Source organism: Camellia sinensis, chromosome 6, assembly GCF_055761805.1.
Source record: "Camellia sinensis isolate YWXY chromosome 6, ASM5576180v1, whole genome shotgun sequence".
Lineage (NCBI taxonomy): Eukaryota > Viridiplantae > Streptophyta > Magnoliopsida > Ericales > Theaceae > Camellia > Camellia sinensis.
The window spans coordinates 69,764,296-69,771,306 of NC_138966.1; the positions used below are offsets into that span (position 1 = coordinate 69,764,296).

Below are 7,011 nucleotides of genomic sequence, written 5' to 3' on the forward strand. Positions count from 1 at the left end.
AAGCTGTGGAGCTAAGCAAGAAATTAGAGGAGAGGGCGGCCAAGCTAGAGGGTGTGGTGGCAATCAAACTCTAGGTGCGATGTCAAAGGCTTGTAAAAGTGATTCCAAAAACCAGATTTATTTAAAGCACTTTAACCCTCAAACATCTCACATCACAAGTGCAACCCTATAAAGAACTGCAAAATAAACATGTATTCCTATTTTTTGGATATTGTTCACAAGGTAGGAACAAGCCCAAACCAATCCCCAAAACTCGTATTTTTCAATCTCAAAACCCAACCCTTTGTTTCACTTTTAAAACCCTAAAATCCTCGTATCTTTTCACTCATCTAGCCTTTTAAAACTAACCGAAAGAGTCACATGCACTTTTTTTGTTGCTATACATTTGAGAACAAGAGTCACTCCTCTTAGTAGAGTGCAATTTGCACTGATTCTACATCACAAAAAAGCAAGGACATATGCCTAAGTGGGTACAAGATACAGGTGGTTTGCCTTTGTCTATCCTAGCACCTCATTAATAGTGGGACCTCAACTACTAGGACCACCAAATCACCAATACACAGATTTCAGATGTTTACAAAGCACATCACATGCCTTCTATGAAGCACGGATACTTCAAATAGGGTGACATATCCGTATTGTATCCGTATCAGATACCGATACTCCTTGGATACTCGCGGATACGTATCGGATACTTATTAAAAGTATCGAATACTTCTTTTTTATTTTTTCATTAATTTTGGAGTATCGGATACTTAATTTTGAAGTATCGGATACTTCAAGTCATGTTTACTTGTTTTATGAAATTAGAATTGTAACATTTCTTGCATAGTAATATAATATAATATAATTGCAAGTATAAATATAAGAATATTTTTCTAATACTTTGTTAAGTTCTTCGATAAGAAGAGTATAGTGAGTTAAATAATAGAATTTATCAAACTAATGTATCCTAATTATTTCATGCATGTCCCCTATGACAACATAGAAAGTAAGAATTAACAAGATAATATAACAATGGTAAAATTAATTATCAATAAATAAATAAGCAAGTAAACTTGAATACAATATTTTTCACTAGTGTCAAAGGAAAAAGCATAGGGACAAATTGTGAATTGTTCTATTATTGTAATATAAATATATTAAACTTGATCTTGAAATGAAATATTTGCAAAACCTATTAAAAATTTAAGAAGTAAACAAGCTACTAGCTTAAATTAAAACAAAATTCTTAAAAGTTAATATTTTGCATTATAAAATTACATTATGATTTCTCAACGTTCTTTAGTTTATGTGTAACTCACTATTAATAATTTTAAAAAATATATTTTTCACAAACGTATCCTAGCCGTACCGGTATCCTATTTTTTTAGATTTTGTCGTATCGCCGTATCCGTATCGTGTCGTATCCATATCTCGTATCCGTATCTATGCTTCCTAGCATGCCTTTATCTTGGTATGAGTCATCTCCTTTTGGAGATCTATCTCTTTCGCTCTCTAAGTCAAGCAAAAGCGCAAGTCCCTCGAGGGAGAGTGGAGCAAGCATCTTAATCAACCTTTAATTCTAGCCACCAAGTCACATGACCTGAGAGGTATTGCATAGGGTCATAGGGTCACACTCAACTGCCCTGTAATCGTGGAACAAACTCTACCAGAGAGGTCCCTAGGCTAGTGTAAGAGCATTGGATGCCATTGGGGGAAAAGGGGGGACGCAGCATAGGTGAAACACACTATAGTAAAAAATCACTCCACCACCAAACAAAAGGCATCGAGCATGGCATCGAGAGCAAGAGAGGCGACGCGCAAGAGAGGAGCATATTGAGCATGTTTACATAAGCATATTGGAAGTACCTTACTAATTGACTGTAAGCCCTAGGCTTAAGGTTAAGACATCGTTAGTCTTAAGTGACATGTCTCGACTCACAAAATATCAAATTTCAATATCTCATCACAAAATATTTTATTACACCTCTTCCTTTCACTAGTAACATTTATCATTATTAAAATTAATATTCATTTGTTATAGGATTGTGGTCAAAAAAAGTTGAATGAAAACAGGAAGGAACCAAAAATAAGAAGAAAGTATCATATTAGTATCAGAGTCATTTTCTTGCAAAAAGAAAAATTAAATCTTCAATGAAACATTTGAAAAAATGCATACCATTCCTTCTTGAATAACATCCAAGGTTAAGGTCTTATGCAACAAAGCAAGACGCAAAGAAAGCCAGATCTTTCGTTTCCCCTTCTCTTTCTTATCATCACCCAATTGCAGTACAATGCAAGAAACCAGTTGCCCAACATGATAAATGCTAGAAAGAAAATTAGTCTCCACATCCTGAGATAATAGAAAATAAAACCTTCTTACACTGAAATTATGAAAACAAACAATTTTAAGCACACATAAACGTAAGGAAGGAGGGGGAAAATCTAAATGAGAAAAATTAGTTCAAAAGCAGTAGAATAATAATGGCACAAAGACAGAAAATAAATGTCAAGGGAAGAACTATTTGGATATTCTTTATAGAAGAAGCAAGTCAAATGCTTCACTTGCACGAACTAATCCACGCAAGCCCCCTGGAAGACTAATTACGATATCTTTCTCATTTACTTCAGCAATGACTCCCCAAAGCTTCATTCCAGGAGAAATATTCTAGGAATGCACAAAGAAAGCATAACTTTAAATTAGACAGCAAATTAATGTGGAAAAAAAATATATCCAAAATTAAGATGCTAAATTATTAACAGATGGCATCTATGAAGTTAACTTCAAAGTGTAGATAAGCTAGAAATACAAAAGTAGCAGTACCAATAATTACAAGAATTTTTGAAAACAATATTAGGCTTTTATTGAAATTTCATGCAATTTTTATTAAAATCTTCAAAATAAAGTTTACACACACTGTACTATTCTCAGGTTGCCCAGTCTCAATAGAGAGAAATAAAGAAAAAAAATACACAAAAAAAAAAAATAATAAGAAGTATAATAGATAACATTCACATATGGAACGAGAGAAGGGAAAATGAAATCGTATGACAGGACAAGGTCTATACAGTAAATCATAACATTATGATCAGGGTTGGAGAAAGTATGATCAGGAAGAAAACAAGTAGGGTTGGAGAAAGTATGATCAGGAAGAAAACAAGTGGGCATAGCAAAAGTAGTCACAAGACTCACAGCTGACACGTTTAGCAGACCTTAGACAGTCAAGTTGATCCAACAACTTCCATCGGGGTATTCCATTAACTTCACATGAAATCAGGGGCAAGTTAAAGGAAGAAATACAAAATCTAACCACCTGGCTCAGACTTGTAAATTTTATTTTCCCATTTTAGCTCAAGTAGAACTTTAATTTTAGAAATTAAGCTCTCCTTGTATTCAGTATTTTATGGTCATGGTTCATTCACCCTTTAATATATATTAATTAAAATTTTACATGGATTGAGTTTGATCAAGTCATACGGATGTACATGTCTATGTATATAACATTCCCCCCTTCTTTCTTTTTTCTTTTTTTGGGTCAATTGATAGAGAGAATTTTTCAATATGAAGTGAATTATATCAGGGGCAAACATAGTCCAACAACTATAGAATAGAAGCCCCACAACTAATCTAGTGAAGAGCCCCTATAATAGGAAAGAAACAAGTAGCCTAACCAACCAACCAACCAACCTACAAACATACCCCATATTGGGGAAGAAGAGAACAATATTACGAAAGAGCGGGAAGAAATTATCAGTCCTTGCTCAATGCAAGAATTGACCCCCTAACCTCCCAAATAGAAATGTACCAGGGTAACCAACTAAGTTAACCCACCCTTGTTATTTGTACCTTTTTCAAGGAATGTAAGCACCTTAAATTCATAGATCAAACTGAGAATGAAGCTGAAACATTGTCAGTTCAGTATTGTATTGCAGATGTATAGGTCCTCAGATTTCAGTTTTTCGGCCTGTCAAACAACTAAACAAAAATTCACCAAGTCTGGAAATACAGTAACTTAATTTAGTTTAATGAAATAGCATTATTAGCACCTAAATACGGCTGTTACCAACCATCTTATTACTTCCATCACCCAGTGAATTCCCTATTCAGCTTTGTAGTTACGCAGTTTTATCGGCTAACTCTAATCAAACTTGTAAATTGTTTGAGTCATTACTCAACAATCTTGTTTCTTTTCAAGCATTTCCTCTTTTATTCCCCCCGCTTACTCTCCATTTTTTTTGTTTGTTTGTTTTCTTGCGAAACCACATTGTTGTTTTCAGCATATAACTCGAGTATCCAGTTCCTAAACTAGGAAAATCAGACATTTAGAACAGATGTCGCAGCAACAATACAAAAGAAAACTTGAATGAATTATACATCAAAACCCTATTATAATAATGATTCAAGGATGGGTCAACAATAGCATAGCAACCGAGAGAACCAACCATAGTACACACTAATGATAGAATAATCTATCTCCATACATATAATAACTTAAAACACAAACAATCAATTATCTAACAAATATTTACCTTCAAGGTGATCTTATTGGCAAACCTAGGTAATTTTCCAGAAATGCCGTCACCAAAAAGAGAACCCAAATCATCCTCTTCTGCTGAATGATTTCGCTTTTGTAGCCTTTTATTCTTATTCTTATAATTATTATTATTCAACTCCCTCTCTCCTGATTCAAACTCCATATCAACATCATCGCCATCAACTTCATCGACTTCTTTCCCAAGTGAACTTCTTCCACCTAATAATAATAACACATACAAAACAACAAACAAATTTAAAACCATACATACATACATACATGTAATATATATATATATATATACGAACCACCTCTGGCTGTGGCTCTGGGGAAGTCAGGGACGTCGTCTTGGAGTTGCATAGCCAATACTTGTGTTTCGTCTGTTTTTCTTGTGGGCTTGAATGATTTCTTAGATGGCTTCTGGAATTTCTGCTCAGATTTCTTGTTTGAAATTTTCTTGGAAGGTCGTGCCATTTTACCTGAAATTTTTCTAAGCAACCAAACACGTTCTAGGGTTTTGAGGCAAGTGATCGTTTAAACCCTAAACCCTTAACCAATAAAAAGCATGAGATGCGCGGAGGCTTTAGAAGGGCTTTAGACAAAACGGCTGATGATAATGTTTATATATATATATATATATCAAATAAATACAATTGTTAATTACACTTTTTGTCCTTCTAATTTGATTTAAATTTTATTTTAATCTCTATTATTTTAATTTAAATAATTTAATTCTTATAGCTGCCTTATTTGATCAGATGAAATTGCACTTTTTATCCTTCTAATTTGATTTAAATTTTATTTTAATCTCTATTATTTTAATTTAAATAATTTAATTCTTATAGTTGCCTTATTTGATCAGATGAATTATAATATAATATTTGAATTATTGATTCATGAAACTCACATTTTATTATTTTGTTACAAATTTTATTATTCAGTTTAAATTCCAATGACTATCTAACAAAATTGATGAATTTTTTAATCTTACAATTAATAGCACAAAGCATATATATAATTGGTTATAGACCAATTTTTCCTTACTTGATCATTGACCAAATATTGCCTAAACCTTGTTACTTCGAGTAGTATTTGGGCCGTTACCTTTATTTTTGATAACATTTACATTTTTGAAAATTATTTGATAAGATCTATCAAAAAAATATCTCAATTGAATATAAAATTATTTTTAAAAAAAAAAACACTTTTTGAATGAAAATGTATAACTTTCGGAATTTCACATTTTTAAAATTTCATATAGTTTCTAAATTGAAAAATTTTAAATTTAAATTTCTAATAATGTGAAATTTCACATATTTGAAATGCAACAATTAAAAAATAAATAAATAAACTTTACACTTGTTCTAAATAAAAATAATGTGATTTTTTTTATAGTGCGAATGTTCACACTTTCAATGAACAATAAATACTTTCTACAAGTTTTTAGGTGGCCTTGCAACCTTTTTATCAAAATCCAAACTAAAATTAACAAAAATAAAATAAAATAAAATTGAAAATTTTAAAAATTACTAAAGAATTGCATCCAAACTACTACTGATTGTTGGTCATGCACTTCGTTAAAGAGGGTAAAGATATCTCACAAAGGAATTTTTATTTTTATTTTTTTTGATAAATAACTAAAATTTATAAGAAAAGCATCGAGAAAATGCAAAGAATACAAACTAGAAACCGCAAAGGCTCAACATATTAACAAGTCAAATCCTCCACAAAATCTACAAATGCCAAAACATCAAAATCAACCAAACAGGTCAGCCAACTATGCAAAACCACAAGTAGTCGGCGTTCCAACCAAGGAACCGAATGAGACACCCCTTGGAAAATTTATAGATATACATATGCATCTCTAGTTATGATTTTTGTAATTTTTAGTTATAATTTATTGGAGTGTTAGTCATGACTCATTATAATGTTGATTATGACATTATTTTGGTTATGATTCAAAAGTTTTTTAGTTATACCTTATGAATATTTTTAAATTTTGACTCCCAACAAATTGAGTTATGACATTTGTGATAATCAACTCCATAAATATTATAACTTACATATAATAGCATTGCCTTTTTAACAAATGCTTAAGATGAATTTTGGAGTATGCCTATCATTTATTGCTCTCTCTTTCTTTCTTTTTTTTTGTTCTATAATGATGAAATACATAGCAACTAGTGAGCCTCAACAACTAATAGCTCAATTAGATACCATTAGTGGAGAAGGCTCTTCAATATGTGTCAAATAAACCACAAACATTTCCTTGAGTTGAGTTGAGTTGAGTTGACATATAATCTGTGTCAAAGAATCCAAAAGCATTATAATAGTTTTGGAGAAATAAATTGCCGCTTGAGCGGTGGAGTTACCGCTCGAGCGGTGAATTGAGGCAACCAATATTTTCCTCTACAAGTCTGATGTAATAACCTCAACATACATATCATGATTATATTCATTTACTTATGTGTTATTTATTAATTGTGATATGTGC

General features: G+C 31.8%; 1 pseudogene across 1 annotated transcript in view; it reads right to left on the reverse strand.

Annotated features, from left to right (window-relative positions):
- Window positions 1-5,117, reverse strand: part of LOC145789341 (rRNA biogenesis protein RRP5-like) — a 78,841-nt pseudogene extending 73,724 nt beyond the window's left edge. Inside the window, exons 1-4 of the transcript XR_014332426.1 lie at window positions 4,826-5,117; window positions 4,513-4,736; window positions 2,552-2,650; window positions 2,162-2,335 (exon numbers count right to left, since the gene is read on the reverse strand). The product of XR_014332426.1 is annotated as an rRNA biogenesis protein RRP5-like (transcript). The remainder of the gene's footprint in view (window positions 1-2,161; window positions 2,336-2,551; window positions 2,651-4,512; window positions 4,737-4,825) is intronic.
- Between the last annotated feature and the right edge of the window lie 1,894 nt (window positions 5,118-7,011).